Below are 16,410 nucleotides of genomic sequence, written 5' to 3' on the forward strand. Positions count from 1 at the left end.
GCCAAGAGGGCAGCTGTCTATTAAATGTGTTAGTCAGAATCATTCATCATCCCAGAAAAACCAACCTGTGGTGAAAGTTAAACAACAACAACAACAAAACAAAAACCACTGAATCATTGGCTATGGTTTCATGAGTGCCTAGCAGTGTGAAACTGACTAGGTCATTTTAAATGGTACACATTTGTCGTTGTCATGAGAACTAACTTAGAAAGTGTCTTTTTAAAGGTTTTAAAACCTAATTTAACATGAAAGTTTTGTTACATAAACTGATACAGTCTTGATATTGAACAGAAAGTACACTGCCCACAGATTGCAACCTGACTAATAGTATATGTCAGAAAGATGAACAGGATCCTAAAAAGCCAAGAAGATCTACTGTGTCCTAATTAAAGACAAAATACACCTTGGCAAATATGTCTAGTCAGGAAGGTTTCCCTTCCCCAAAGAGAGTCTAGTAGCTTCTTTCCATATTATGAAAACTTGACTGCTCAGAATTCAGTGACAGCTACTGGATTTAGCTTGCTTTTCTGGTACATCTCAGAGTACACCTGTAAGAGAAAGAATGCAAATAAATGTTGATGATTTTCAAAGGTGATGCTTTTGGAAATTGAGGGATGAAATTCTAAAATGTGTAATTGGGCACACATGGATTTCTTTGGTCTAGATGACGTCACTTAATTTGTCTGTAAGGACTTTTTTTTATTTGTAAAGCACATATGCACAAAGTACATGTTTAATGTAACTCCAAATGCCAGAGACAGAATGAGACATATGTATATATGTATAGATTTTTTTTCAATAATTCACTTCTGGCTTACTGTAGGGCCAATTGTAGTTCATGTTATAAAACCACCTACATGATTTTTTTTATTATATTTGTCTGTTTCATGTGGTAATATTATAAGCTTAATTTTCTACTTTTTTATGATATGGAAGCAATATATGTATTTTCTACATTTTCATTAAAAAATAATTTCACAAATCTACATTTTTCCAGTAAATTTTATAAAGCTTTATGCATGACTGGATTGTAAGACTGAAGAACTATTTTTAATTTCTTCCTCTATGGCCATGAATTAATAAAAAAAAACCTTCCTACCTGCTATTACACACTTTTAGCAACCCTAACTATTATGTACATAACCAACATTATTATGAACATAAAGTTTCCATAGACTGATAATCACCATACACTTTAAAGTACATTTTTAGACAAGTCCTCAGATTTCCTTTCAAAGACCTACAAATAGGGCATTTAAAATGGTTAGGATTTTTCTTGACAGTGAGACATAACTACTCCTGGCAACACCACCAGTGACAAAAAGGAAGATGGATGTCGAAAAAAACTCATTATGAAGTTTACTTCCAATATGGCAAGACTGGCCATTTGGGTAAGATATGCTTTTGTCTGGACTGTTTGAGTTTTTGCTGTATAAACTGGACATGCAGTACCCACAGGAAAATGACTGCTGATACAAGATGGACATTGCTACAGAGTTCCAGCTTCATGGAAGAATATGCCAGACATCCTGCAGGACACAGAGAAAAGTGACTGACAAACTGCTGATACAGATGGATAGTTTAAAGTTTCCTGCTTTGCTGAGGAGTGTGCTCGATACACTATGCCTATGGGCTGAAAATGGAACATTATAGAACTTCAGGTGACTGACAAGGCAAAATGTCTTTGTCTTTTCTAGAGTTTATATACTATCCTTCTATGGTCTTTGAGGGAATTGAAGACAGATAGGTATGGTTATAGTTTTTTTTAGTTAGGATTAAAGATAAGTTACATATAGGACTTTAGACTCACAAAGGTAGGCTAGATGATAAAACATTTTCTTTAAATCTTGCTAAATGTTAATGGATTAAATATTGTTAAAAAATAAATAATATATAACAATTTGGCTTTATATTTCAAAAGCATTATGGGCACTAATAGAAAATAATTCTTATTGAAGCTATATAATTTAATCATTGATATTTATCAAAGGTAAGCAAGGAGAAAACAGTTTCATAAAACAGAAGGTCTCTAAACAGATGAAATACAATCAGTATTGGAAAAGAGCAATGAAAACATACAGGTAAACTGTGAACAACTATTAAGAATGTATGTTAAATGACATAATTCACTGCTAAGTAGATAACTAGTAAAATCTTAACTTCTCCTTAAGGATTTCAGACACAGGGAAAAAATGGGTGCTTAGAAACTTTAGTTTGCTAAAATACTTAACATAAGATGAAGTAGAAAGAGGAATAAACAGGAAACTAAGATAATGCCCTTCTATAGCTAAGACCTCATGACTAAGAACAAAGACTTCTAAAATAATTAGGCTCTATTAGGAGTCCTAGAACTATTTTACATCACCCTTCAATAAACAGGTCATTTCAGAAAAAAAAAAAAAACAGGCAAAAAGGCATCACCATAAGACATATTTTATTTTATTAGACACAATCAGTAAACTTTATATTTCCCTTCCAGTGCTAAAACTCTATAACAAACTTCATCACAAGTATTCAGTAAGAATAAACAACTGATTAAGAGTTGTTATCTTTATTAATGGAATCATGTGTTAGTTAGCTAGTGTTGTTTAAAAAATGTCTGACAAAAGCAGCTTTAGGGAATATCCAGTTCCATAAAAGCCAGGAAGATCTGCTCATGTCCTAATTAAATGTAAAATACACTATGGGGAAAAATCCCCAAAATTTCCAAACAGGAAAGTGTCCCTACCCCAGGCAGAGTCCAGTAGCTTTTCTTCATTTTATTCTATCTGAAGTTAGAGCTACCATTTATACTTGTGGATTGCACCTGTTTTCCTGGTGCATCTCAGAGCACATACGTGAGGGAAAAAAATACAAACTTGCTTACAAATTTGAGGTACATTCAATCATAGCAGGGGAAGAATGGTGGGGGTAGAAGCATGAGGTGGCTGGTCACACTGTGTCCATAGTCAAGAAGCTGGAATAGCTGAATGCTAATGATGGGAGATGCCATTATGTATATATGTTTCTCATACTGGTTAATAATAAAGCACTGTTGGCCAATAGGAAAGGAAGATAGGAGGGACTAGGAGACAAGGAGGAAATAGGAAGTAGTAAGGAAAGAGCCAAGATGGAGAGTCAGGAGAAAGCAGTATGCAGGCTGGCTTCCCGGTAAGAGAAATACATAGACCAGCAGAAATGGGTTAATAATTAAGGCAGAGCTAGCCGATAAGAGACAAGTAACCAGGCCAACAGATTATATTGAATACAGAGTCTATGTGTGTTATTTGGGGCTGGCTGGTGGCGGGACAAGACCAGCAACGGCAGGTGGAAAAACCGTACTCCTTACATGCTAATGGTCATTTCAATATGCAATACAAACCTATTGGTTGATGCTACCTACATCCAGGGAGTGTATTCACAACATAACTTAAACATCTGGAACACTGGTAAGTATACCCAGAAATGTAAGTGGCCATATGGCAAGACATAGACAGTAGGTAAGTGAAGAGTCAACTGACAGACAAATTCTGTCGCAAATATAGTTGACTTTATCAAAGAGAGTTTTACTGTTTTGTTTTGATTTGGTTTGGGTTGTTTTTTCCTGGTGAAAGCTTCTTAGAATTCTTGGTGTTCATTTTACCGTTTGTAAAATCAGTTGACATTTCTATGTAGTTGATATTCAGATTTCTAGACTTCTTCTATTTTCTTGTCCTCACCCCTCATATCTCTTCCTTTTAGCACCTAGTCAAAGGCAGATAACAAACACAGAACTTTACTGTTCCTCTTGAATTGTTTTCTCCTTGAAGTAAAAGTTCAGCAGCTGGGTCATATGACATGCATGGGACTGATTATTTTAATGTATTTTTATTTTATTATCTATTATTTTATCAATTCCAGATTATTTCTGCCCATGTTTCAATGAACATAGATGGTCATTGCTGTATATATCCCTCTGGATTCCAGAAAAGTAGAAAATGAAGAAGGTATTGTGGTGACATCTTGATGGGAGATGTCATTCTGTATATATGTTTCTCATACTGGTTTAATGAATAAAGCACTGTTGGCCAATAGGAAAGCAAGATAGGCGGGACTAGGAGACAAGGAGGAAGGAGGAAGGAGGAGTCAAGATAGAGAGTCTGGAGAGAACAGAACTGCCATTCCTCCGCTCTTGGTAAGACCACGTGGAAATTCATAGAAATGGGTTAATACTTAAGACAGAACTAGCCGATAAGAAACAAGTAACTGGCCAACAGCATAATATCAAATACAAAGTCTCTGTGTTATTTGGTGCAGGCACGGTGGCGGGACAAGACCAGCGGCAGGAGGAAAAACCTTACTCCTTACAACATCTATCAATTAAGAACTCCATTTAACAGGTATAGATCTGTTTAGAAGTCAACACACGTGTGAGCAGATGGAGAGATTCATAAGATAAGATCCTGGGGAAGTGTGTCTCAAGATATCAATTATGACCCCTTTAGAGTCAAATGACCTTTTCTTTTCACAGGGGTCAATATCAGATATCCTACATATCAGATATTTACATTATGATTCATATCAGTAGCAAAATTACAGTTATGAAGTAGCAATGAAAATAATGTCATGATTGGGGGGGGGTCACCACAACATGAGGAACTGTATTAAAATGTCATGGCATTAGGAAAGTTGAAGACCTAGAATGTCTTCCACATTTGTTGATTGTACCAATATCAAAATATCTCAAATGTCCATTTGAGTGAAATTATCAGTGAAATACATGTATGCACATGGGGACTTACTAGGTACACTTAATAATAAAAACAAGTAAAGCATTAATATGCTTAATTCTATTTAATGATACAACCCTATGTTGCATAATTATCAACTATAGGTTTGGAAGATAGATAATTCTGGAAGAAATACTAATTTCATCACTGAGCTTATGATATTATATCTTAAGTTCATTCTCCATTGATGGTCAAATTCAGTGACACTCATTGAGACCTTTCCATATCGGAGGCCCTGAGGACTGTGGCCTAGACACAAAGCTTGTGACCTTTAACAAGAGGCAGGTATTTTCAGAGTAAAAGCCTTTAATGGGAACATTTCGTTATAGTTAAGCAAACCCATTAGTTCAGAAACACAGTGGTTAAGATGAGCAAAACAAATTGTTCCAGACACTCATTTTCAAACCACTGTGTGCTCCAGCAACATGGTGAAGCATGTCCACAAAAGCACTCAAAGAACCATAAAGACTTTGGCTTTGATGCCATTACATGGAAACACAGAATTTTCCTAAACCAGAATGAGACTAAATTACACTGGGGACAAATCTTCAATATATAGGAGCCTCATAAGAGATTAAACCCAGAATCTCAGTCAGAGGTGATAGTTATTTCAGTACTAAAAGCATATGCTATGGCATTAAGTCCTACTTCCCCTCACCATGTGTGCAAATGAGTTTATTAATACCTATCTCCTTAAATGACTACATCCCATAAAACAGTGATACTACCTACCTTCTAGGGTTATATTTGTGAAACAGAAATGAGATAATTCAGATAAAACTTTTAATGAATTATTAAAGCATAGTGGGCAGACTTGCAAGGAGACATTGCTAATTTCATCATTTCAGCAATAGAAAATGTTGTAGTCCATGTAAAGATAGATAGAACTTCAGTTTTTCTACAAAGAGATATTATTGGCATGCATTTTTTTACTTATTCTATTTTATTTATATCTTATATAAACTGTATTATCTGCATTATTATTATTACTACTATACAACACATTTCATACATATTTCATACATGCCCATAATAATGTTACATAAAATATACAAATATATAAAATAGTAACTCAATTTAATAGGTTTATAAGTCAATTAAAATTCAGGAGCAGGGGTTGATAAATGGATATGACTTTCAGAATAGGAGGGAATAGAAGGAAGTTTAAGGCATAGGAAGATGAAGCCCTTGTTTTTTTATCCATCTTACTTGGTGAATAAAGCAAGACTCTTAATATCAACTAGAGTGTAATTCTCTGCCTCTGTTTCTTGAACACTTAACAACTTTCACCTCAGTTTCTCCCCTATTTCCCCTGAGAATGACAGGGACATGCCTCACTGGTCCTCAGAGATGAATTCCTGCATAATAGCACAGTGTCTGTCATTTGCTCTGTGTGCATCTCTGCAGTACGTTTGTGCCAATGTCAGGAGCCAGACCTCCAGGGCCCTCCAGCTGAATCACCACTGAGCTTCCCCAAGGTTCCTCCACTGCACACAGCCTTTGCCAATGTCAAGGCTGTGCCTGCCAATGCCTGCTAATGTCTGCACTGAGGCTGCCCACAGTCAAGAGTGCTGATGCATCCAGGACACAGCAAAGGCCCAGAAGAGCAGCATGTGCCAGACCTTGCTTCATAATAAGGCCCAATTGCCAGCAGACATTTGGATTCCCCAAGCATTGCTCCTATGTGTCAGGCATTGCTGTTGTTTCACTTCATTATGTTTCAGCACATTGAAGTGGGATGCTTGTGCCTCATAACTAAAAGTGGATGGGTGACCCCATCGTGATACATTAGAAAATTTCAGAATTACAAGAAATAAGACAGTAATCTCATTCCTTAAAGGTGATAGTAATATTGCCCAGAGATCTTTACAGAAAAAAAAAACAATCGATGGAATTATGGCAGGATAAAGAGAATTCTTGAAGAGGAAAACTGGTAAGGAAATACCAATAGGGGTTCTCAACTTTTAATTATAGTTTCATATTCATGAAAATAATAGCATGCTCACATGTGATATTCTTGCACAGAGCATATTATTAATTAAACAAAGTCAGTATCAGAAGAGGAAAATAGCATCATTAGCTTTTAAATCCGTTTTTATTTCAACTATTTTATAATGGGCCTCAGTGGTACTTTTAATTCAATGTAAACATTCAGATTTTAACTTTTACTTTGGTAATTGAAAGTTACTTAATGAGTTTCTGTAAGGCACTTTTGCATTTTGGCCAAAAGCAACATGTGTTTTCCACCATGAACTGCCTGTTAACTCCATGTGCAAACTCGCCACTTCCCTAACTGCCATCACTCCCTTTCCTCCCATGCCAGACTCAGGTGCCCCACATGCTATTTAGGGTTGTTTCCACTACTTGTGTTTCGGATTCTTTTACTTTTCAAAGAGATTTTATTAATTCTATATTATTTTTATGCTTAATGCTCTTTTAGAATCTTACCAAATCACTTTTTTCTTTAAACACACAAAACTCTTAAAACATACAACTATTGTTCATCTTCCTTCCCAGTCAAACTTTTAAAATGAGAGTAAACTTGCTTGTTCCATATTGTCCATTTTCTCTGTTATTCAGTCCTTTATAATCTACCTTCTACTCACAGAGGAATAGAAAATCTGGTGATAAGTGAGACACTCTTAGATCCAAGAAACTTTTGGGGTTCTATCTAATAAGTCCTTGTTTCTTATTAAATTAAAATTTGTATTCCTTCTGCTTAACTCCCTTGTACAAGCTACACGATATTGTTCATGTACTTTTAGTCTAGCTGATCCTTCCATACATTTGTAGAATTATTAACCTCCATCCTCTTTAAAATTGATTTACTCAAATCACCACCTAAATCTTCCTCCAAAATGCAAATACAAGGCAAGTCTTCATTTTAAGTTAAGGTTTCCTGCTATTTTTACAAGACTTCAACTTTTAGTTTTAGGTTACACTGGACAAAACCAGCTCCTACTTCTCTGTCCGCACCATATACAATCTCTCAAAGTGTCAGGACCATTTCCTGGCTCAGACCCTGTGTCCATATCATTTATCCTGACTGAGTATTTCTTGGGATAAACCAAGTGTGTTTATTCTTCTTCATTTTATTATATGATATATTATACAATATGATATGTTATATGATATATTATACAATCTACATTGTATATGAAAATAAGCTGAGGTCCATGGATACAATAATAACAGCTATGTGTCCCTTTAGTGTTACTGAAGTTCCTCTCATTGTGACAAATAGCTGTCAGGAATACATTTAAAAGAGAAAATGACTGCTCTGATTTTTAGTCTCTTAGGTTTCACACTGCTACTGCCTGGTCCTCAGTTCATCCTTACAGACGCATGTGGTGGTGGAGGCTGCTCAACTCACGGTAGCTGGCAAGAAAATCCACAAATAGAAAGTGACTAGTTCTCCAGTATACCCTTAAAAAAAGTTCCCAATGACATCACTTCTTTCCACTAAACCCTGCGCCTTAAAGGTCCCAGCTCCTGTAGAAAGGCAGAGCTGATACTAGCTTGTTGCTTTCACTCTTAGGTATTAGTCTCTGGAGTAAGAAGGTATTCTTCAGTCTTTAGACAGAGAAACCTGTCCACAGCCACAAAACCTTCCAAATACAATCTGTCCTGCCTGAAAGTGGTATGGGGTAGTGGCAGTACAGAACTAGTGGGAGTGGCAAATCAATGCTCAGTTTAACTTGAGTCCCATGCCATGAGAGGGAGCCCATGAACGATATTGCCTGGATGGCCAGGAACCAGAGCCTGGATAGCCCAGAGAACTAGAGCAGAATCAAAGAGGACTGGGGGAATAAATCAATGAAATGATTCTTAATGATACTCTGCTGCACTCAAAAATCTGAATATTGTCCTGTCATCATCAGAGAATATTCCTCTGGCAGTAAATGGGAATGGAGGCAGAGTGACACAGCCAGTCATTATGCACAGAGAGGGAGAGTAAATTGGAGGCCTCCATGGGGTCCCTTACCTGAGACTGGGGAACATCTTGAAGAGGGGAGGAAAGACTATAGGAGTCAGAGTGGATCGGGGACACTAGGAGAACATGACTCAATGAATCAACTAAGCAGGGCTCACATGGGCACACAGAGAATAAAGTGGCACACATAGACCCTGCATGAATCTGTACCAGGTCCTCTGCATACACGTTATGCCTATGTAGCTTGGTGTTTTTTGTGGGGAATCTAACACTAGGAGCAGGTCTGTCTGACTCTTTTTCATGCTCCTGAGACTCTTTTCCTTCTATTTCATTTGCCTTCTCCAGCCTCCATATGAATAGTTTTGCTCTCTTTCTTTTTTTTGTTTTTCTTTTTCATTTCTTTTATTTAAATTTGAAACAATGAAGCAAGGTTGTTTTACATGTCAATCCCAGTTCCCTCACCCTCCCATCCTCCCCTATCACCCCAGCAAACCCAAGCCCATCCCCCTTCTGCTCCCCAGGGATGGGGAGGCACTCCATGGGATATCTAAATCTAGGTTTTGATACAAGATTTGGGAAAAGTGAATGAGACTATGCAATTAATGGGAGCATTACAACCAGGGTTGCCGATTCCCGTGGCTATTCCAAAAGATACCTATAAGATTATTGAGGATTTAAAGGATTGTTTTTACACCATTCCTTTGGCTCCTTAATAATCTAATAGGTATCTTTTGGTATACCCGTGAGAATCGGCAACTCTGTTTGTAATGCTTCCATTAATTTCATAGTCTCATTATTGAAGGTTTTTTTTGTTGTTGTTGTTGATGATGATGATTGTGATGATGTTGTTGCTTTTTTTTTTTTTTTTTTTTTTTTTCTTGTTCCACTGTTGTCTCTTGGTGACCTGACTTTTCTGAAAAAGAAACAGAGGGTGAGTGGATGAAGGGGAAAGGGAGGGGAAAAGAAGGGGGAGTACAAGGAGTGGAGGGAGGGGAAGCTGTGGTTGGGAGGTTTTGTATGACAAAGTGTCTATTTTCAATAAAAATGACAAAAAAACAAAGTTCCAGCTCTTTGCAATAGCACCACAGGCTGAGGGCTGTGACAACAATACATGATCTTTAGGCATATTTCAGTTTCAAACTGCAGTACATAGTGAAGGCTATGATTTATTTTAAAACACGTCACACTTCTCCAGCCATCCCTTTAGAACTTTCTGGTAGCTTCCTATTATATTCTGTGTCTAACACATTTCCCCGAGCTGTTAAACTATGCAGTTTACCCCATCCTTGCTACTTTTAAATGTTTTCATCCCGTATCTGTCTCTCACATATATCTAAAAGTATCTAGAAAGAAATGATATCACTGTATAAATTTTAATTGATAGTTCATGAAAACATATACTTCCCAGATTAAATAAGAACAAAATAATATACCAATATAGCAAATGGCACAGAACTTCCAAGGCTAAACTTTCTACACTGGAATCAGTCGTATGTACTGCTGAAAGTCTTTGTTCCCAAATATTCCAATCACACCTATTCTTCAACTTGGGTATATAAATTCTAAGTTATTTTTGTATTTGTTCTGCTCTTACTCAGTTCTCTAATATGTGTCTATTCAACCCTGATGCTACTGGGTTTTTGTCTGTTTTGTTTTGTTAGCCTTTCTTCTTGGATTTTTCTGGACTCTTCTGATCACTTTCCTTCTGAATTTTGTGTTCAGGGTAATTTCTATGTTTGTGTTGGTCTTCTCCAGCTCTCTCTGTGAATCACATTCAAATCATTACAGTTTTCTGACATGTGGTAGTTATGAAACTCACATGTATATGTATAATTCAAAAGAGATTTTCTATTTTATACTGAAAAGAAATTTCAGTCTCTGAACACAACATCATATATTAAAAATGCATGGCAGTTAACCTGTGGAGTCCCCCTTGAATGAGTGAAATCATCAGATAAATTTTCCTTCATGCTTCACCATTGAAACAGTTGTTGAAACATATTGCCTTTTCTTGAAGCCTTCTCTCTAGACTTTATCCTCAGACCATTTCCACTACTGTGACTCTACTTTGATAAGACAAATCTTCAATCAAATTTTTCCTTCTTACTCATTGTATTTGGTATCTGAATGATCTGCTTATGAAATGTAATATCTTCGACTTGTTAACAAATATTTTCCTTCACAGAAGTCCTGGAATATAGAATTGACACAATATAAAAAGCCATTCAAAACTATAATTTCAGGAGCATCTTTTTTCTTATTGTTTTAAAAACACATTATCTACAATAAAATAACTTCATACTAAGATGGTATTTGTTGATGTTGGATATAAAGTATTTTTAAAATACAATGTAAACTCTAGAATAAGCAGTTGTTGGCTTGGGGTTAAGAGAATGGGGAAAATAATCCCATCAGGAAAATTGCTTGTGGTACAAGCAAGAGATGCTGAGTTAGATAGCCAGTACCCACAAACAGTAGAAGTGCAAGGTACTTATCTGTAATCATTGTGCTAGATAGGTTTAGACAGGGATATCCCCTGGAGCTAATCCAATCTATTGGGATTAACAATCTTTAGATTTAGTGTCAAACCTTGTCTATAAAGGCAAAGTATACTGCCCTTGATAAATGGCATGAGTTTGAGCCCCCCCTCTCTCACACAAATATGCATGCAACACCTACATGAGCACACACACACACCAAAATAGTTTAAGAGAAAAATGCACATGGTTTGAATAGAGATAAATCCAAGTCTATGCGTTAAAAAAAGTAATAAATAAAACATTATGGGTCATCAAACAAACAAATAAATAAAAAGATTCTGAAAGTAAAGTAAGGAGTCACCAAAAAGTTTGCCAAATGGTTATGGTATACAAATGAAGGTCACTAAGATGTAGATGGATGGGTGGAGCACAGAAGATGGTAAGCATTGATGAAAGTATTCTTTGTATTACCGCATTGCTGGAAACATGTTAACATACATCTGTGCAAACCCTTAGACAATATACCACTAAGAATGACACCAGGTGAGAATTATGACATTTGTATGGCTACAGTATGTCAACATAGATGTCTTTTTTTGGGGGGACACATATAACAAGTTAGTTATGCAGGTTTTAGAGTGAGATCTTATAGGAAATATCAATAATTCTCAGTTTTGCTACAAATGTACAACTGGTTATTAATAATATGATTAAAAATCATGCAATTTTTAAAAAAAAGACTAAATTTATAATCAATGGTTCATTTTTATTCATGAGAACTGTATAGTGGGATATTTGTATACTATGTGAAGATGTGTTATTGTGATTGATGTAATAAGCTGAATGGCCAATAGTTAGGCAGGAGAGAATAGCACTTCTGTGTGGAAATAGGAAGTCAGAGGGATGAATTGAGGTGAGCCAGAGCCGCTAACAGAACACAGAACAAGTTGGACATTGGGGACAGAGTAAAGGTTACCAAGCCATGTGATAGATCATAGATGAATAGAAACAGGTTAATTAAGCTATAAGACATAGTTGGCAAAAAGACAAAATTAAGGACAAACTTTCACAATTAATAATTAGTCTCAGCCAGGCATTGGTGGCACACATCTTTAATCCCAGCACTCAGGGGGCAGAGGCAGGAGGATCTCTGTCAGTATGGTCTATAGAGCAAGTTCCAGGACAGGCTCCAAAGCAAAATACAGAAACCCTGTCTCAAAAGTAAAACAAACAAACAAACAAACAAAAAAGAAGTCTCATGTCATTATTTGTAGGCTGGTGGTACCAATGAGGAAACTTACTACAGAACTGAGTTTCAAATATATAAAAAATCACAAATTACCATGAAAGTTAAGGGTGATTGAAATATGTCTGTGGAATGTACTAGATAAATATAGAATCAAAAACTTGGGTAGTAGCTATAGACCTTAATTGAAAGAAAATTTACTCATCTCCCTCAAGTCACTGTGCTGTATCATAGTTAAGTCTACAGTAATACTATTCTGATAAAAGCACACTGGAAAACAAGGCATAAAATATAAAGAGCTGTATTTTTTAAAAGCACATTCTTAAAAGCACATTAATATTCAATAGAATATATATTCATTTTATATTAAAATTCTATAATCAAATGATAAATTTATCTTATGTTGTAAACTAAACTGTTTTATATGTCAGTGTTATTAGTATTTTCATACAAACTGGCCTATTTTCTGTATCTATATCAGTCAAATTCCTAGACTTATAGATGTGTTCATTTACTTATGACAAATTCACAGAATAGTCTATAAACACCCCTAGATTTACAATCCCCCAAAACTCAAAAAAATGACACTTTCAGCTTTGAACAAGCTTGCTATGGGACTTGTAGAAAAATAAACAATTATACTAGAAAACAACAAAAGTTGGAAGTTTTGTTTTCTGTTTTTGTTTTGTTTTGTTTTGTTTCGTATTGTTTTTATTGTTGGTGCTATTACCAAAGAGGCTTGTGTTTTGGAGTGACAAATTCCTTAAGTGCACCAAACAGCCCTTGGAAACAAATTGGATGCTTTTCAAAGCAACATTAACTCTTTCTTCTCACAAGAGTCCCATTTGTTGCCAGGAAGCACAGACACGGGATGGTCTAGCCATACAACAGCACTCTCTAAGGGAACACATTAATGCTCACCATTAACCACCAACTTCCCAATACAGCATTTCTCTGAAGCAGGTCTCTGAATTTCTATATTGCCAGTTTTCTCCATGTTGTATATTTTCTTGATCTTATACAAAATTATTTTGGTTACATCAAAGGTGAGAAAGTTCAGAACAAGGCCCAGGATGGCCAGAATTACTTGAACTTAAGACATAAGATTAAGCAACTAGTTAATTTGTTGAAAAATCAGAATGTTTATCACAGTGCTAAAACAGTCCTAGGATACCTAAGGATTATGTGGCATGGACATATTGCAAAAGATTAGTAATTATCTGTTATCTCAACTGTAGAAATAGATAAGCAGAAACAAGTGTCTTCAGTGACACGAAAGGATTGGCTTAAAAATAATGAAAACTTTTCAGACACAATTACTTAAAACTACCATTGTTTTGCTCAACATGGGCTCATACAAAAAGCTATTCTAATTACAAAATGAAAATATGGAACAAAAATCAATCACTCTTACATTTATTGTCAAAGATAACTGTTAATAACATGGCTATATGCTATATGATTTTTATTCCATCAATTTGTTATTTTATATTTTATGTTAGGTATTAAAGCCAGGACCATTTTCTTAACCAGACAGGTGCTTTATTTTTAGAATCATACTCAACTGATGTTGCCAAACATACATGGCTTTGAGATTGTTCTGACACAGATGATGAGGAATGAAGCGACCCAAACACACCTACATAAAACCTGGGGCCATGTGAGCTGTGCACTCTGATGGAGACACACCAGTCATTTAGAAACTCAGTGAAGTTATTATACATGGCAAATGAGGAGATGGGTTTATTATAAGAGACGAACAAAAGAGCAAGATAGCTCAACTTCATGGAGTCTCTGTGGGGAGCAGTCTCGGGTTGTAGTCATCCAGGAAGAAGGAGTTGGGGGTCATACTTTCTTTACACTATGAAAATCTGTACTTGGAGAAAGGGAAGCCCTTGTATTCCCCTAAACCTATCCCAGATAAGGACTTGCTATTCCAAAAGGTGTAAGGCATTTGACCTTGACATGGCCAACAATTATGTCGACAATACACATTTATTTATGACTTCATCTACTCTCCACAAGATGTCCCACCAGTTAATGAAGACTTTGCACAAATCATATATATACGCATATATATGAATATTATTCAATACCAAATAAGAATGAAATTAGGAAAATGGATGAATTAGAAATTGATGTGTTGAATAAAGTAAACTAGACATGGGAAAGTATTTCTTACTACTTCCAGACAGCATTTGACCACACAAAAATAAACCATTGGAGGTAAAATCACAGATGAGCATGGGCTTAATATTGATTTTAGTCACTTTCATTTTTTTCAAATTAACCTATTATTATCATTTTTGGGATTCTATAAAAATTTGCCATCATTTACTGTCTGTATTGTTTGTTGATCAATTATGAATGTCATTTTGTTATCAATGATATAATTCTAATTTTGGTAAAATAGTCTCTGTATTCTTATGCTATGATCAATATTTGTATTTTGTTGAAAGTTATTGTATAATCATCATGTTAGCTGCAGGAGGTAGAGTTTTAACTTCATCTACTTGTTGAGTAGCCATATTAGTTCTGTTAAATTGAATTTATTCCAAGAGTATCTACAACCTCTTTCCATAGACAAATGTTGATCTCTGAGATTTCTCTTTTACTTTATTAATTTAATTCTCTTGATAATATCATATTGCTATAATTAACAGGTTGTGAAATGCATTTTAAGAAGCTTTAGTTCTTAACACAGTTGTTCAGTTGGCGGTTTTCTCCCTTAACTTGATGTTATATGCTTTATATATTTCATTTGAAAAATGAAAAATGAAAAATATAATTACTCTCTATTGTTATTGGAATTGAAATACAGATACTATGTCATGCTGGTGATAGGTCATACCTTTACTGATAGAAATGGTAAAGAAAACTGAAGGGAACTAATGCCAACATTTTGCTCATTTTGGAAAACCAAAGCAGTTCTTAGAGATGAAAATCAGAAATTCAGGTAAGTACTAGCAGTCACCCACAGAGGTGGGCTACAAAAGACCCAAAGGAAGTACCCTTAATGAAATTTACTTTGACTAAGTGTCATGAATGAAATTATGTCCCCTTCAAAATTCCTCTATCTAGTTCCCAACCTCTGGATGTAACTTTATTTGCAGACAATGTGTAGCTGTTTCCTGTAAGTAGGACCACTCCTTTTAGGATGGAGGAGGGTTTAATCAAAGATAAAAATATCACAAACCAGCCACTAGGCTAAATAAGAGGTAAATAATTGCTGAAGTAGAGTTGAGGTAAATAACTGCTGAAGTAGAGTTAATGCCTGGGTAGTAGCTGACTGCAAGTTGCTCTGAAGACTAAGTGACTTGTCAAACATGGTGACGCAATGCAGCCATCTGACTTACCATGTTCCTGTAAGAAATCCAAATGAACTTAAGACTGGCTTGGAAATGATCATTCTTTAGTTTGTTGCTTTCTTTTTCCAGGTAGGATAGATATACTCCTCAAAAAAAAAAAATTCTAATAGGAAATTTGAGAGACTCACTCACATGGAGACCATCATGTTCAGATATAGGCAGTAGTCACAATGGTGGTTCTAAAATGCAAACCACCAGAAGCTAGAAGAGAAGCATGGGAAAAGGACTTACCTTGCCTAAAAATTGATCTCAGGCTTCTTGAAAACTGTTGACAACACAGATTTTAGTCATTTAAGTCACTTTGTTTTTGATTTAAGATATTTTAAAGTTATGATTAATTAATTGTGTATAAGTCCAACATAAGTTCAGGAGCTGCTTTGATATGAAACTCAGATGTGAATGATAGCCACTGAAATAAAGTACTTCATAAGAAATTAACTATACCATGACTCAATTTTCCTAGTTGCACATGCTTTCCTCTCCTCCCCTTCTCTTTCTCCTACTTCTCCCTCCATTCACTACCCCCCCCACTTCCCATGGGGTATGAATAGAAGACAGGAGAGAGAGAGAAAGAGAGAGAGAGAGAGAGAGAGAGAGAGAGAGAGAGAGAGAGAGAACAAACATAAAAGAGGAA

Source organism: Phodopus roborovskii, unplaced genomic scaffold (genome assembly GCF_943737965.1).
Source record: "Phodopus roborovskii unplaced genomic scaffold, PHOROB, whole genome shotgun sequence".
In the NCBI taxonomy this organism is placed as follows: domain Eukaryota; kingdom Metazoa; phylum Chordata; class Mammalia; order Rodentia; family Cricetidae; genus Phodopus; species Phodopus roborovskii.